The sequence below is a fragment of the Alligator mississippiensis genome, chromosome 13, assembly GCF_030867095.1.
Source record: "Alligator mississippiensis isolate rAllMis1 chromosome 13, rAllMis1, whole genome shotgun sequence".
Taxonomy (NCBI): domain Eukaryota; kingdom Metazoa; phylum Chordata; order Crocodylia; family Alligatoridae; genus Alligator; species Alligator mississippiensis.
The window spans coordinates 59,789,431-59,806,508 of NC_081836.1; the positions used below are offsets into that span (position 1 = coordinate 59,789,431).

Sequence of the window (17,078 nt, forward strand, 5' to 3'; positions counted from 1 at the left end):
GGGCAACTATTTGGACTTGTGGGCCACACAGGCAGTTTTGGGGACTTGCAGCAGGGCAGTCAACACCCCCGTCTGCCTGAGCCCCAATTGTGCCAAGCTTGCGGGCTCTACGGCTCATCCCTGCCACTACCAACAGTGGACAATCCCAGCTCCAATCCCAGCCTGCCCCACGCCTGCTCTGGACTCACCCCAGCCAGAGTGGACCAGTCACAACCTGCGTGCACAGCTCCAACCCTTGCCCGCATTGCTCCTGCTCCAGACCGCCCACCCACATTGAGTACTGGCAGCGGTCGGGCAGAAGCTGCTGCTTGGCGCGAGAGAAAAATGGCCCCTCCCTCTTGGAGTGGCTCGGCTGTTCTTGCTACAGCTACCTGGCGCCTGCACCCAGGTTGCCCTGCTGCGCCTCTGCCACCATCACTGCTGGGGCAGCAGCGGCAGTGCAGAGGAGATGCAGGGCAGCACGGGTGCAAGCTATGAGCGGCCGCAGGAAAAAAGGACCCAGCAGCAGGGGAGGAACAGTTTTTCTTGTTCACCGAGCAGCAGCTTCTGCTCGCCTTCTGCTGCTGGTGCCGTTTGGTCAGCGTGGGTGGGTGAGTCCAGAGCAGGGTCGGGGCTGTGCACGCGGGTCCAGCTGGTCTCCTCCACTGGGCTAAGTCCAGAGCTGGGGCGGGGTGGGGCGGGATCGGGGCTGTACATGTGGGAACCTGCCAGTAGCACGGTGCTGGGGCCAGTGGCAGTGACAGCTGGAAGGAGCCACTGCTGTCCAGGCTGCCTAGAAGGGCAGTCCAGCCACAGTCCTGCTGTATTCACAGGGACGGCACGATGTGCCACAGGCTGGACAGTGCCCGGGCCAGGCGGGACCGAGGAACAGACAACGTCTCTCCCCGTGCTGGATCTGGCCTGTCGGCAGTATTTTGTGCGTGCAGATGCACACGTTACACCCCGGATGGCTCTGGAGAAGTAGAAGATAAGCTGGAGCAAGTTCCTTCAAAAAAATGTACACCGGTCTATCAAGATATTAATAGTCAGTCACTTCTGCTGACAGCAGGTACGTAAAGCAAAGAATGCGTAGGCATACACGGTACCAGGCGGGAAGGTGCCACAGCCCCTTGCAATCCATCCCCCAGGTTTGAGGGCGGTTCCAGAATCCCGCATCTCTACCTTTTGTGCGGGGGTTTTATAGAGTTCAGGTTGAAATTTCTGTATTCCACCCTGTTTGTCTGAGGTAAGGAGCGCTCGGCCAATAGAGCGGAGGGCAGGGAAACAGGCGAGGCCTGGGACCCTTCGTCTTTCCGGAGGTTGCCTCGTTAGCATCGCACGTGATTACTGACCTATATATCTCAACTCCCTCAAGACTTCTCTCACATGCTACTCATGGTGTTTCAGACTGAACAGCTTCTGGGATCAGAGTATTGGGAAGGAGGAGAAACGTAGCGTAGCAGAAGAAGGGCGCGGAGTGTTCGGGACTCCCTAAAAATCCTCACCTTAGACTCGAGCAGACACTTTGTACTTTAGCAGCGACAGATTATGGTTCTGCATCGAGGGGCCTCGTTTGTCCACTAAGTATAATCATTCCAGTTAAAATTGCCAGATATTTTTTCTGAGAGTATGAGTTGGGGTGGAATAGGTTTTTTGGTTTTGTTTTTTTTTTTTTACCTTTTAGCCAGTAGCATTTCAGCCTGGATTTCCTTGGCTGATCTCAGCATATCCAGTGTCCCATTTGGGGCTCTTGTTGCTCGGCCCTGAAATCGCTTGGAGTTTATGAGATGACTTTTCTTTATACAGTTTCAGCTGTGCGTGATGGACGTAGAGGGTGTTTTTAATCAGTCACGCACGTTATGGAGAACCAGGTACTGTTCAGTCTTTTGACAGACAAGCCTACAGTTCTGTTATGGTGTGGACAGTTTTGCAGGTTAAGACAACATTCTAGGTAAGTATCCATTCCTTTACTTATTACCAGGGATCCTGCTTTTCTCAGAAGAAAAAACAAATCACAAAATCTCTGAATAGCCCCCCAAATCCACCTTTTTTCACGACCAAAAGGAAATGCCACATATATAGGGATTGGTTGAACACTGTTTTATTGATATGTTTCCAATGTTAAATCCACTTGGAATCTTACCAGTGCACAACCCCGTGGCCGTTCCTGTACTCGTCACTCTCCACCCATGGCCCCCTAGCCTGCCAGTGCCCCTCAGTTGCCAAGCACGGTCCCTTGGGCCCTGGCAGTGCCCCTCAGTTCCCACCCACAGCCACATTCTGCACCCCCTCCCAGCTGCCAGGGTTACTGGATCAGGGTCCTGGATGTGTCAGGCGGCAGCTGCTGTGGCCTGAGTGGGGAGCGGAGCACAGCTCCCACTTTCATGGATGGCACAGCCTGAGTAGAGCCTGTGCAGGGTGCATGCATGCTATCTGCTGTGGGCTTGGGCACTTCACTCTGTTGCCCTTCCCCTGGGGTTTCTGGAGCCCAGTGGGCAGGACCCAGCATGGAAGTAGAGAGCAGGGATGGGCAGGGAAGATTGTTGCCGCCCCTGCAAGTCCCACGCTATCATGGTGAGGCACCCTGTGCCCACCCAGCAGCAGCAAGGGGAAGAACTCTGTGCTGCCACCCCCAGTGCTCTCTGGCCGGCAGGGGGCAACTTGCTGCGGTACTGTAGGGGTCACGGTGGTGGCACTGAGCTTCTGTGCCCTATATTGCCCTCCTGTGCCAGCTCTCGCCCACTGGGCCACAGAGGCTTTGCAGAGAGGTCAGCAGGGTTGGAAGACCAAGCCTGCAATGGGAATCCTGCCCCCAGTGTGCATAAATTGGGGGCATGTGCACCCCATCTGCCTCAGGAGTGTGCAGTGCCAGGCAGTCAAGCCCCCCCTGCCCGCTCCTCACCTAGGCCCTGTAGCTGTGCTTGGCAGCACCAGGCCCCATGCGTGGGCACAGCTGGGCAGCAGCCCCAGCCCTGCCCAAGTCCCTCACTCCTCATTTATGGGGGCCTCAATTCGCCTCCTCCCGCCACACCTGACTTACATGTGGGGACCCACTCTCCAGCCTGTGGGCAGGCATGTACCTGTGTACATGGTCACATGCACATAGCACCCCTTTGTGACCCCTCCTCCTGTTCCCCTGAGCACCTTGCAGGATGGAAGTCTGGCAGCCTGCAAGGAGAATCCCACCACTGGTCACGCTGTTCCCCTTTAGAGGAGAAAATCTGGGGGGCTGGGTGTCGTCAAATAAAAACCTAGGTTTCCGGACTAGCCCAGGGATTGACACGACACTCGGTTCGAGGAGCGACGGAAAGGCTTTATTTACTACAAGTATTTAAGATCAAGTCGGGCGAATCCAAACCAAATCTAAGTCCAGTAATTAGCCGTAAGGTGACGATTTCTCGCCAAACAGGCGACAAAGAGGCGGTCTGTTTCTCTTCACCCTGTAGAGTAAGTTGGGCGTATTGGCAAGCCATGTCAGAGAGATGTTTTTCACTCCTGAAGCGTGTGTGTGCTGTGTGCCGTTTTACTTTTTATCCCTTTACTTTAGCATCTTCAAAGCATTCTTTTAGTTGCGTAAATCAAGACGGAGTCCCAAACAGTAACTGACAGGAAAAACCTGCCGATTACCGGTTATCAGACATTTCTAATGCGAACGAGTTAGCTTCTTCGGTGACGAGAGGTTATTCATTTTGGAATGTATCGAGAAACCGATTAACCGCTAGGAAAAACATACTAAATCAGGAGGAGGCAGCTATTACATATGGAGAATGTGTTTCGGCATATAAACGCGACTTAGTCGGAAAAGAGATATTTATCGTGCTAATTAATTGAGGATAGACGTTTCGTACGGTTACACGCCAGACAACTAAGAGTCTGCGTGAAATCATCCTGAATGTAGCCCGATAAGATGGAAGAGACTTCATAATTCTTTCTTAGATGGCCTGGCCATGACATTGCGTTGTCTTGCATTATGCAGTTAGCATTATTATTCAGTATGTTAACTTTTGCGAGTAGGGCCAAGCTGTACATGATTTTCAGAGTCATTACTGGGTCGGGGTCCTTAAGGTGACAAACTGGGTTTTACTGCATTTTTCCCTGGTGAATGCAAAACCCAGGTCCCTGCCAATTACCCTTTTTGTACGTGAAGTGAAGATGCTATGACACTTGCCATTGATGCTCTTGGCATGTAAAGGATTATAACCCTCCACCTTGGATAAAGCAGCTAGAGACAGGGGTAGAACATGCACTTTTATTGATCACACCTCGAGGCATAAGAATATAAACCCTTTGTGCTATGCCTACCTAGTGACTTGTCACACCACAATACAGATTGCCCAGTCTACCGGCTGGGGGAGATGCAGGAGGGAGGAGGAGGCTGACAGGAGGTTGTCTCCACTTTTGCAAAGGTCTTTGTAGTTTCCCTTTTGTTTAAACCTAATTTTAAACCTGCTCGTCTCTTTCCCGGCCTGCCTGGGAATGCTCCTCCTTGCCTTGTGTTTGTTAGCCTCTGCCATTTAGACCTATTTTAACTTGTAACAGGGTCACAAAACCAAATGCCAGTTGCTGCTCGTAGCTGCTGTTTCCCACCGTTCCAGAAAGCAGCTACTCGCTCTTGGTCTTGTCTGGTATCAAAGTCTTGAGAAACAGAATCTTATTCCACTGTTTTTGGCCATTCCTTGGGATGTAAGTGTAGGCTCACGGCCTATTGCTTGTATGCCAGCTTAAGCACGTGTCATTCTTAAGTTAGGCTTCTGGTAGGTGTGTAGTTTGCAATATTGAGCGTGGTCTGTCAGGCCCTGACCATATTTTCAGTTTGCACCGAGGGGAATCTGCCCATAGCCTTCCTTCCCCTTTCTCATCACCATCTTCGTAACATCCCTGCCTCTTTACTTGTCGCTCATTTCAGGAGCTGTTGTGTGCCAGTGCTTCTGTTCCCTGGTGCTTTCCCCAGGTACCCACCCTGTCTCCTGTATGTGCTGGAGGACCGGTTTAAGGAGTTGCACGGAGGCCCTCACAGAAGTCCTGTGTGGTCACGGGTTTACAATGAAGACTTGCAGCTGTGTGTTGCTATTTCTGGGGTGTGCCGCGTGTGAGCCGCAGCTGTCGGAGGAACGCTTTGGAGATGTCGCTCACAAAGGGAAGCAAAATTGTTCTGCTCCCCACTCCTGAGCTTTACAGGGTGAGACCTGTGAGACCTCACCTCCCCTGTCCAAACCTGAGCCATCTGAGCAGGGGAAGTGGCATGGCAGGGGGGCCAAGATACCCGGCTGACAGCCCAGACTGCAAGTTGAAGGCTGCAGTGGAAGCGCTCAGAGTGTGGCCTGTCAGATTCCAACAAAATCTGTCAAGTCTCACATGTAGCTTATCACAAGGACACGAAAAAGAAAAGGACGTGAGCAGGGGGCCATGTTAGTGCATTGGTCAGTGATTGGGGGTGAGGAGGCTACATGTCCTTCCTTCACTGCTTGTCTGTTGACTGTCATTGTTAAAGGGCCAGGGTTGGGGGCAGGGGTATTCTTGGCTTCTTGGCCAAGTGCCTGGGGGAAGAGGTAGGAGGGAGGGAAGGTTCAGGGGGTCAGAGGTCAAAGCTGGGTGAGGGTTCAGCAACCCCAGACTGCCCAGGTCTCCCCCTGCCTCCCCCAGGGCTGGGCTAGCCGCCGCTGGCAGTGACCCTGCCTGGAGCAGTTGGCAGGCCCTTGTAAGCAGCCTGCACTGCTTGGGAAATGTGGGCTGTGACACCTTGGTTTTCTGGACTGTGGTAAGAAAGCAAACAGCCTTGTAGTACAGGCTTCAATTGTGGGACTGCACCCTGTTTTTGAGACACCCCCCCCCCCCCCCCCCAGGAGCTTATTTCTTGTATGTCCATGCAGGATAGTTTGGGGGAGGGGGGAGGGAATGGAAGGAAGAGGCATGGATGAGACCTGCATCTTTCATTCAGCAAATTTCAGTAAGTAATGTTAGTACTACAAACATTATGCCTGTTCTGATACTTACTATTATTTGTTTTCCCATGTACTTTGCCAACAAAGAATCTGGCAGGTCCCAGTAAGGAAAGGAAGTTTCCAAACAGGTGACAGAAGAAAGAAACAAAATGATTTAAGTATGCAGGTGATGTTGTTGTTGTGAAGGTCCAGGAACCATGGGGGAGGCAAGAAATTTTGTGATGTCTTGTGTGGCACTAACAGCATGGTTTGGACGGACAGAAGCAAGGTTTTAGGCATCACAGTCCCTTTTTTCAGTCCTTCCTTCCCAGCATCCTGAGGAAAGGTACTGTCATACCCCAAAGGTTGCCTGTGTCTATGCCCATCTTACAGTTGGTCTGGTAAAACAGGGGTCAAAAAACCTATGGCCTGTGGTCTGGATCCAACCTGTGAAGAAAACTGGTTCTAACCTGTAGCAGTTCAACCAAGGAGCAGCACACTCCAATCGTGACAGCAGCAGGGACATCCCCAGCGGCCTGTTGCCACTGCGTTGTTTGTTCTTTGTGCTGCAGCAGAAGCAGCCTCCCCAGGGTCTCGGCCCCTGCCTTTTTCTTTTGAGTCCTTTCACAGCCTGTGGAAATTGCTGGGGAGCAACCTGTCACGTCAGCAACGGTGCACAATGGCAAAAGAACGGCCCTTCCCTGCAAGGAAAGATTGCACTTAACTCCAAGTGAGCAGAGCAGTGAGATGCTCATCTGTAGGGTAGTCTGGCCTTGCCGTTGCTAGGAGTGCCCAAGTAGGGAGGCGTTGGAATAATTTCTTAGCTTTTTCCCTAGATTGCTCTAAGATGAGAGGGGAGCGCTAAGCACGCTTGGGTTCGTGCATGCTCCCCATCATTTTCAGAAGCGGACGGCAGGAGAAAGTTTGTGGGCAGCGATAGCAGCACAAGGCCACGCAACCAGGCTGGGGAACGTGGGGCTCTTTCCTAAACCAGGAGTGGCAGGAGTTGCACAGCTTTGCCAGGTGAATGCTGTGCCCGAGTCCTATATGTTGCTTACCTTGGCTCCTGCTGCCTTCTCCCTCCCTCCCTCCACGAGCACAGGTACAGCCTTTCTTAAGCCCCTCTCACTGCTACCTGGCCAACTTTTAAAGCAGTGGTTCTTGCCCTTTTTCACTCTAGAACCCCCACTATCCTGGTCCCTGACTCAGAGAGTCCCTCCCTCCCTCCTTCCTGTTCCTTTACCCTGCCCCCAGGCAGCCTTGCAGCGTTTCTCTCTACCTCGCTGTGACCCTTTAAACTCTTGCAGAGGAACCTCTCTGCTCCCTTTGGCTGGTGGTGTAGACAACAGGGAGGAAAGTGGGGAGCCTCTTCCTGTCCTCCCCTGTCTTGGAGGCACAGTGAGCAGAGCTAGGGTATAAAGATGGACGTGGGCCCTGTACAGCAAGCAGAGGCTGCTTCAGCACTGGACCTGAGGACGAGGATTGAGCTGAGCACAGTTCTTGTTGACTGGGCAAATGGGGAAGGTTGTGCCTGCTGGGAAGGGTCTGGTGGACACCTCGGCCTGTTCTCCACGCTTTTTCTGTGGGCGGAGCGGGTGGGTTGTCCTGCAGGCAGTCGGGTCGAGGACAGGCTCCGGCATGGCACTGCTGAAAGCACTTTGGCAAAGTTGAGGCTCAGCAAGGGCTCCCCATACTGCTGCTTGGTTCCTTAGTGTCACAGTACCGTTTTGGTTTCTGAGTTCCCCCATTTCATGTTCTTACAAACAGCTCGCTACCGCCGGGCCTCGGCCGAGGAGACTGCGGCCTGTCTGCGCTCAGAACCTCGCAGGCTGACACGGGCACAGAAATAACGCAGCTACGGCTCCCTTGATGATTACCCTTGAAATGCAAAAGGCAGGTCCTGCTACAGTGGCCACCCAGGCAGCTAAGAGGCAGGAGACTAAGCTGCAGCCTGAGCTTGCCTATCATACCTCAAAGGTCTCCCAAGCAGTAGTGCAGCACCACGCACGTTCTCCCCTGCGGGGTGGGAGGTGGTGGGTCTGACTGGCAGCAGGTCTGGAATTGGTGCAGTTTCTCTCCCCTTTGCCTTCCAGCTCGCCCCGTCCTGCAGACACCCGAAGCAAAGGTTTGTGGTAGGAGCCAGGTGCCAACACCTGGGGGTTGGGTTTAAAGCTGTGTCCCGGGTAGTGGGGCCTGGGCCAGGTGCTCCTTCTTGGTTGAGTGGGTTAGGTGCCTCACCCGCAGAGGTTTTGGGGGCTATGGCATTAGCGCCAAGCCGGGGTCAGGACGGGTGCTGGAAACGAGTGCTTGTCGCACACGGCCACAGAACAAGACTGTGCGCAGCTCTGCACGACAAGGCGGCACCTGCTGCGGTGATGCCTGATGCCCGCTAGCGCTTCCTCACAGGTAGGACCTGCCTGGGGACTGCGCAGCCGTCAGCTGCAGGACCGTGTACCTGCCTGAGGCTGGGGTGTGCCGCGAGTGGCAGCGGCCCCTGCCTCGTGCTGAGGACGGCGCTGGCGGGCGGGGAGGGCAGAGTCTGTAGTCCTGGTCCCTCCGCCCGGCCCGGGGGCAGAGCTAGACCCAGCGCGCACTGCCCTGCGGCCGGGCCGGGGTGCGCGGGGCGGGCGGCAGGAGCGCGGGGCGGTTGGGTCTCGGGAGCTCTTCCTGGGGGCCTGGGCGGGATCCGCCGGGCCGCCCTCGGGTCCCGGCGCGACAGCGGGAAGCCGAGGTGCGGCTGGTGCCGCCGGGGCGGGGCAGCGCTGGGCGGGCGGGGCCCGGCGGCCCGTGCGGAGCTGCCTCCCTGCGCGCCCGGGGCTCTCATCCCGTGAAAAGCCGAGCGCGGGGCGGCGCGGCACGTGACCGGAAGGGGCGCTGGAGGCGGGAGTAGTGTGGGCCGCGCCGCGCCGGGGCTGGGGAAGGAGCCGTGCTGCGGGGAGCGCCGGGCTCCTGGCGCGGGGCCGCCTGTGCGGGCTGGGCGTGCCCGGTCCCCCGCGACGGGGCGGCGCTGCCCCGTGTCCCCGCGCTTTGTTCGTCCCCGTTTTCGTGTTGTTAAACCGCCGCTTTTTCTGCGCTGCTCCCAGCCCGGCGGGCGCGCTGCTCCATGGGGTGCTGTCCCTCGGGGGCCTGGGGCCCTGCTTTGCTGGGGCCGGGGGTGTTTTGGGAGCCGTTGGCTGAGACCTGCCCTCGGTCCGAGTCCTGGCTTGGGAGTGCTGTTAATTGCCCGCGCTAATTGCCTCGAGTCGGGGCGGGTCTTTCCGCCGCGGTGCCTGGTCTCCGAGGAGAAGGGGGCCGCGGGGCCTGGGTGCGAGGAGTGTCCCCTGTGCCGGGTGGGGCTTCCCCTGGGCTCCGGCCCCTGCCTGCTCTGGGCCTTGGCCCGAGGTGCCCTAGCCTCACCTGACCTGGCCTGGCCTGCCCTGCCTGGGGCCCGGGGGCGGGCGCGGGAGGCTTGACCCTGTGGGTGCCGGGAGCCAGCTGCGGCCGGCTGGTCTCGGGGCCTGGCAGAAATGCGTCTCTTGCGGGGTGGGGGTGAGCGGTCCCGCTGTGGGGCGGCGTCCTGAGCTCTGCGCTCGCAGGCCGCCGTTTTGCAGCAGGGGCCTGCGGTGCCCGGGGCTGCTTCTGCCTGTGGCGCCGGAGAGCGTCTGCCCTTGTGTGTCAGCTGCTCCTAAACTCCTTTGTGCTGTGTTGGCTTAACTGCTGTTTTTAATACTAGTTTACTAGCTGCAGCCCCCAAAACGCTAGGAATTACATTTTTATTCCAAGAGTATTTATTGAAGTCCAGGATTTTTAGGTACTCTTTGAGTGCGTACTTTAACACAGCGTCAGCAATTATTTCAGGTGCAGGGCCACTCACCAGGTGGTGGCACCTGTTGCAGCCCTGCCCCTGGCTCGGTGCCCTGCCCCTTGGTCGCTCTCCTGTGGCTGCGAGTCCTATCCTGTAACCCTGACCTTTGCCACTGGAAGTCCCTCTCTTTGCCCCCTGGAAACACTCCCTTCAGGAAGGGGTTTTGGCATCTCAGAAGCAGAAAAATACCGAGTTATATTCTAAAAAGAGAACATCTGCAACGACGACTAATTTTATTAAAAAATTTAAAAAAGCAGTAATTTGATTTCAAGAGTCACTCTTGTGCTCCCTGGGCACTGAAAACGCATCCAGCCTGAGCTTCTCGGAGCACAGGCAGGCTTCCAGAAACCGGTGCACCATTGGATTCAGCAGGTGCAGCCTGTGAGCTGGGGCTGCAGCCGTGCAGCTAGCACCCTGCCTGGGCAGCCTTGAGGGAAACGGCTGCTGCGGAGGGAAGCACCCGCCCCCTGCGACTCGGGGGCTGTGCAATGCATAGCAGCTCGTATTGGCAGGCTCTGCTGAGGGCTGTGGGGGGGGAAGCAGTGAGGGGCCTGATTTCTCTTCTTCCCCCTCCCCCAGCCTGCGTGCATCTGTGGGCAGGCTCCAGAGCACTGTGGTTGTTTTGTTAAGCATTGTGATTAGCTGCCGAGAGAACCCATCGGAGCGCTCTGGACAGACAATAAGCCTCTGGAAGGGGAAAACTTATAGAGGGGATGACTGGTTCCTATGGAGAGGGTGCGGGGTGGAATAGAGCTGCTTCTGTAACACTTTGGGTGGGAGTTTTTCTGCCTTCTGTGCTGTGAAGACTGGAAGTGGAGTTGCTTGTAGGTTTTTTTTGGTTGTGGGGGGGTTGGTTGGCCTTTCTGCTAAAGTTTCTAGGGTCTGAGAAGCAAGTGTAATGAAGAGACCTAGAGCTGATGACTCGTGGAGGGTAGAGGAGGGAGCAAGAGGCTGGGTGTGTGCTTCTGGATTCCCTGTGGTGAGGCCTCTGCCCCTGTGCCCTTAGCTGCCTTGGAGCGGGACATGGTCACAGCCTGGGGGAGGTGCAAGCTTCCTTGGATCGGTGTGGGGTTGTCTTTGATTTGTCAGTTTGTTGCAAGGCACAGGGATGGCTTCTGGGAGCTTGGAGACACTGGGTGGTGGGGCCTGGATGTGTGTGTATGCTGTTTGGGAGGGATTTCAGTCTGGTCTTGATTGACCCTGTGGGCTTCGTGGCTTGTTTTGTCTTTCAGGATCCTGGCTGTTGTGGAGAGACTTTGGGTTGGAGATGGATGCAAAGAAGTGGAGGCGTGCCATGGTGATGGAGGATAGAGCAGGAGGAGTAGCGTGATGGAAGGTGGACTTACCTCAAGCGGGGGTGGTGTTTTGAGTGGGGGTGTCTGGGTGGGCTGGGAAGTCCCTGCTCTGGGTTGGTGTCCTGAGCTGCACGCTCCCAGGGCAGGGCTACTCAAGCGGAGGGCCATGGCACCCAGGAGTGCCTCTGAGATGAGTGGTGTATGGCTGGGCTGGCTTGGCCCAGAGTTGCTCTGAGTCTGTGCAAAGATCTCCAGGTTGCGGTGGGACAGAGGATTGGGTCTCTGCCTGGCTGTACCTGTTGCCACATGCCTCCTTTCAGTGCTGGGAATTGCATTTATGTCTCATCTCTCTGGGTGTGTCACTGGTGTCTGTCTTTGTACTTCTGTTCTTAAAAATCACTGCAGCACTTGTTACTTTGTTCTTCCCAGGACTGAAAGGAGGGTTGTGTTTGCATTTAAATTGATCCCCTCACTTGGGAGGGGTGTAGCTGCAACCCCCTGCGGTTTGTTAGTAGGGCCAGTCCAAGCTGCTGTTGTACCCCTGGTTGGGAGGGAGGGGGTGCTGTCCCGTTGGTGCTGTGAGACCTGCGCATAGCGCCGCAAGTGTTAATTGCTGTTGTTCATTTTCGGTGGTGTGGACATGTTTGGCAAGATGATCAAAGTCTGGTCCTGAGTGGAGAAGAGCTGAGGAGCCCTGGAGCTGGTATGGCGTGGAAGGAGTTGGAGACGGCCCGAAGCCATGCTCATGTGATCACCTGGAGCGAGGTATTTGCTTCTTGCGGGTTGCAGCTCTGGATGGAGAGATCCTGCAGCTGGTAAGGGGTTGCTTGGAGCAGTGTGGGGCTAATTGCTAGACTCAGACATTCATGCTTTGCCCTTTGATGTTTTTCATGCTGAGGCTTTTCTTTTGCGTCCTCAGCAGGTGCCTGCATCGTATCTGGGAAAGGGATGGCAAGCATGAGGACTGACGGCGCACAAGGACTGAAAGCGCAGCTTCATGCCAGGTGTGGTGAGTGCTGGGTCTCGGGGCTGAGGCCTTCCCCCTGCTGTCTGCCTACCCTGTGCGTGCCCATAGCAATGTGTTGAGGTGCTCCCTTGGACGGATGTGTGTGGTGGCAGTTCCCCCAGTGGTTCCCTTTGACTGTGTTTTGTTCTTCCACTTGGGGTGAATACCAGTTCTCTGTATTCCAGGGTCCTGATGTTCCTGGAAGGAAAGGGTGAGGGCACAGGGACCGGAGCAGAGCAGCGGTAACGGAACCAGAGGATCAGGATGCTAGAAGGTGTTTCGTGTTTGGGATGGTGGGTGTCTGGTGTGCGGGCCGGGCCCTGCTCCCGCCGCCACGTGCGGGTCGGGAGGGGCGATCTGCGGCCCGTCTTTTGCGCACGGGGGCTGTGGCCAGCAGCCCAGGCACGCGGGGTTGGAGAGAGCAGGCGGCGAGCTAGAGTTAGTCACAAACGCGTAGCGGTTGATTGAAAAGATTGTTTACTTACACCCAAAGATGGTAGTGGTGTAGGCTGGACAGGTTTCCAGGCTCAGCTCCCGCTTAGATCCTCGCTAGAAGAGCATGACAAATTCGATTGCTCCCATGGAGTTGTTTAGGCTCCACGGGTCCGGTTCGGTTTCTTGGTTCCCCGGAGTTGTTTAGGCTCCGCGGGTTCGAAGGGTTCCCCGGAGATGCTTAAGCTTCGCGGGTTCGAAGTTTACAGGAAAGGGATGTGTCTCTAGTGGGTTATGGAATAGAGAAAATCCCACACAATTTACTGATTCGTTTTGATGCACTGGCTGGGGGAGTAGTTAGCTGATTGCACGATTTCACAATGATTACACACTTAATTCATACAACACAATTTTATTTTAAAACTCTTTGCTACGCATATAACACTGCTTAGCCTTAAGAAACACCACAAACATTAAAAACACAATAATTACATATATCAGAAACAATGCTCCGAATGCACTTCCTTCCCAAACAATACTATAAGAATTAGTGTTACAAAAACAACTACAATTACAACTAAAAGTTAAATTTGAATCAATACTATTATTTTTCATATTGTACTTACAATCCTAGAATTCCGAGAAGCCAAATACCAAAATATGGTTTCATTCCTCAGTAGTACAATTTAATGGGTTGGCCTCAGTAGTACGGTTCAATGGGCTCGCCTCAGCAATACGATTCAATGAGCTGGGCTCAGTAGTGATAGGACTAAGTCCCCTTCCTTCAGTCCCTTTCGGGCACTCTGCAGCTTCAGCGTGAACTAAGAGATTCGTGTTCACGGAGAAGTTGGTTCAGGTGATCAGTCTGATCCGGGCTACACTTGTGATTCTTCCTTCATTGTTCTGCAAGTGAAGTCACCTCCAAATTGGGACAGTAACTTACAGTTTTTATTGAGCGAGCTGCTGTCAATGGGCTCCTCCTACTGAAGCCTGTCACTACTCCCAAATTTGGGCTCGGATCTTACTCAACAGATTCTTTTGCCTTTGTTGAGCATTTTAAATTACCTTTGGGAAACTTCCATATCACTGCAAATGCCCTTTTCTTACCAATCTGGTCAAAAGGCCTTGGGGTTTGATCTCTCGGAACTCAGGATATTTGCTCTCTTTGTAAAAGACTTCTAAAGATAAAATTCAAATTAAGACTTTAAACAAAGTCAGGACCTCTTGCACGTAGTACAAAAACAATGACTTAGATAAGGAGATAAATCTTATCTTCTTCCTGAAACTGGCTAATGGGCAACCTTTACAAACATTCAAACTATTTCATTCAATATGACAGGATACGTCTGGGATTGCGATCGGCGACGGGGAGAGGCTAGAAGCGAAAGCTCCGTAGGTTCGGTTATTAAGCCTCTATTGCCTGCTTAGGGGAGGCGCGTCGGGTCCGCGAGGGTCCGCAGCGCTTGGAGATCTTCACACAGAGTCTCTCTCTCTTCCTCCGTCCTCCGACTTGGGCGGAAGCTACCCAAGCCTTTTGTACGGCTAGCAAGCCAATAGCTAGCTGCCACGTGTGCCTAAATTGGAACTGGCCAATAATGTGGCGCGAATCCAAATACAAATGGCGGGAACTCCTTTGCAATGTGCATCGCTAGTATGCAAAAGAAATGCACCCTGCAAAGAAGCTGTAATTTGGCGGGAAATCCCCCGTTACACCAGAGTTCTCTCCCGCAGCAGAGAACTCTATCATGCAAAGAAAGCTACAATCGGCGGGAAAATAATTTAGCGCTGCTGAAGCACGCGCAAACAAAAACCACAACTTTGGCTTGTGACATCTGGGTGTGATGGGAAGGCTCAGGCAGGGTGTTGTGGAGATCAAAGTTTCCCTCCTCTCTTGTGGTGGCATGCTCTGGGCAGGGGTCCCTCATCTGGCTCTACATGAGGCTTGAGTATCTGTGCCTGTCCCTGCTACTAGCCATTTTGGCTCTCTGAGCTGGGTTTGGTCCAACATTTGAGTGCTGGTGTCTGGCCCTGTCCAGGGTTCGCTGGAACAAGATGGTGCGTGTCTGCCTAGCTGCTTGTCTTGCCACAGGCTCTCCCACTGGTGCCGGGAACGGCTTGTCCTGTGTCTGTATGCGTTTCTGTTTGTCTTGTTGTCTTCCATGTCACTGCAGTCTTTCTCTGCTCTTCCCAGAACTTGCAGGAGACCTGTGTTTGCACATCTAAATTGCTTCCCTTGCTTGCAAGGGGAGAGCCCGGAGAGGGCTGTGCCTGCACCCTTGCCGCTACGGGCGGGGGGGAGGGGGGTAAAAAAAAAAAAAAAAAAATGTTACCTGTGGGGTCTTGGCAGGGAGGGTCTGCTGCCCCCAGTGCTGTGAGGCCTCTGAGTTGTTAACAGTGGCAAGTGTCTTCCTGTGTTTTGTCTGTGTCCAGAGGAGCCACCTTGCCAAGGCTTCAGGCACTGAAGACGAGGTGAAGAGCCGCAGAGATGGTGGAGGAGGAAATGGGCAGCTGTCTTGTGACTTCCCAGTTTGTGTGGTGTGAGGCCTCTGCCCCTGTGACGTCACCTGTGTGGAGCCTGCGGTGGGTTTGAGCTTCCTTGGAGCGGTGCGATGTCTTTGTCTTCCTGTCTGACCACTTGTTGCGCACTTGTTCTTTCATTTTTCCAGGAGCTGTTGTGTGTGTATCTTTGCAGGTCATGCTGTGTGTACGGTGGTTACTGTGATACATCACGTTTTGAGTGCCTGTGACTATCCAGCTCTGGGAGGCTGCAGACAAGCCTTTGAGAGCTCGGGTAGTGAGTAGGGGGGCCGGATGTGTGTGCTGGAGGATGGGAGAGGAGCTTTCCCCGTCTCTGACTTTGTGCCCTTGCAGCCCCTTTTTGGGCTGACAATGTTTCTGCTCTTCTTCCAGAAGCCTGTATGCATCTTGTGGGGGAAGAGGGACGCAGGGAGTTCTGTGCCATGCTGGTGGAAGAGGAAGGAAAACAATGCTTAAAGGTGGGTGTGGTTAGAGTGTGTGTGGGGGAGTGGTGAGCATTGTTTGCCCTGGGGTTTTTGGGGTGGGGGGGGGAACCCCTAATGTCTGATAGATAGTGTCTTGAGCTTCTTGTTTCCAGCAGGGTTTTGGCCTCCTGGGTTGCCCCAGAGCTGGGTGGTGTAAGCCTGGGTTGGGTTTAGGCTGCCTGTGAGTCCTTGTTCTTTTGTAAAGGCTGAAAATAGTCTTTAAGTATACAGATGGTTTCAGGGTTTGCCCCTGGCATGTGGGTGCAGATCTTGGCCTTGTGTGCTGAGGCAGAGGAGCGGGTGCTTGTGTCCCTGCCTGTGCTGCCACTGGCCTCCTTTCAGTTCTGGGAACTGCACTTTGTTCTGTCTCCCTGGGTTTGTCACTGGTGTTTCTTTCTAGTTTGATTTTTAAAATCACTGCAGCACTTTTTATTCTTCCTTTGCTTTTCCCAGATCTGGAAAGAGGGCCATGTTGGCACCTAAATTGATGCCCTGCTTTGGGGAGGGGCTTGACTGCACCCTGCCTGCCTTGTTTGGGGGGGTTGGCAGTGTGCTGCTTCTGGAGCCCTGGCCGGGGGGGAGGGGTCTTCACTTCACTACAATGAGAGATGAGTGCTCTTCCATGTAGTAATTGCTTGTTGTTTTGGGGTGATGCCAATGTTTGGTCTGTGAACAGAGGCGAGCCGAGGTAGAGGTAAAGCGACCTAGAGCCACAACGTTTTGGGAGGTGGAAGACACAGGGGACTGCGCTCCGATGGTGACTTCTGGGTCACTTGGAAGGAAGGCCTCTGTCCTTTTGCTGGAGTTGTGTGCATGAGCAGAGCGTGCAGTGAGTAAGATGTTACTTGGAGTGGTGTGGGATTGTGTTCCGGTGGGGCAGTTGTTTGTCCTTTGCCCTTTGCCCTTCTGTTTGGTAGTGAAGTTGCCTGTGTGCCCTCAGGAGGTGCCTGTGTACCCTGTGCAGAGAGGAAGGCAATCGGGGACGAGGCTGGGCTGGAGAAGGAGCAGAATTATGCCAGTTTGGGTGAGTGTTGTCTCTAAGGGCTGAGGCTTCTGTCATGGTTGGGGTGGGTCTTGGCCAGGCACCATTTGGGGAATTTTGAACTGGGTGGGTGGGGTGGGAATTGTACTTGGTGGTCCCTTCTTCTGTTCACTTGTGCCTTTTGGGGTGAATGGCCTGTTTTGTCTCTTGTAGGATCCTGCCCTGCGTGGAGGGAAATGAATGCTGGTTCAGGGAGTGGAGCCAAGCAGTGCCCATGGAGGCGGAAGCAGGAGGAATTGAATGCCGTGAGGTGTGTTGGCGCTGCATGGGCAGATCCAGTAGTTGGTAAGAGCTTGCTTGGAGTAATCTGGGGTTGTGTGAGTCTGGTAGTTGTTTCTGCTTTGCACTTTGTAGTTCTTTGTGTTGGGGTTTTTCCTTTGTGCCTGCAGCAGGTGCGTGCCTCTGGAGTTAAGGGGGGATGGCAGGCAGGGACACGTGATGGCTGGTGTTGCAGCGCGATGCCAGCTGTGGCGGGTGCTGGCTTTCAGGGCTGAGGCCCTCCCCCTGCTGTCTGCCTACCCTGTGCAGTGTGTCGAGGTGCTCCCTTGGCTGCATGT

General features: G+C 54.4%; 1 long non-coding RNA gene across 46 annotated transcripts in view; it reads left to right on the forward strand.

Annotated features, from left to right (window-relative positions):
* LOC132244618 (uncharacterized) overlaps positions 1–17,078 on the forward strand; it is a 55,045-nt gene that overhangs the window by 11,849 nt on the left and 26,118 nt on the right. For 4 of the 46 annotated variants that reach the window (XR_009456245.1, XR_009456258.1, XR_009456238.1 and 1 more), the window contains exons 1-8: positions 9,482–11,854; positions 11,959–12,048; positions 12,231–12,338; positions 14,908–15,057; positions 15,388–15,473; positions 16,156–16,308; positions 16,420–16,503; positions 16,675–16,806. This is a non-coding gene — a long non-coding RNA (uncharacterized LOC132244618). The other 42 variants (XR_009456269.1, XR_009456265.1, XR_009456271.1 and 39 more) reach the window with 33 other exon arrangements.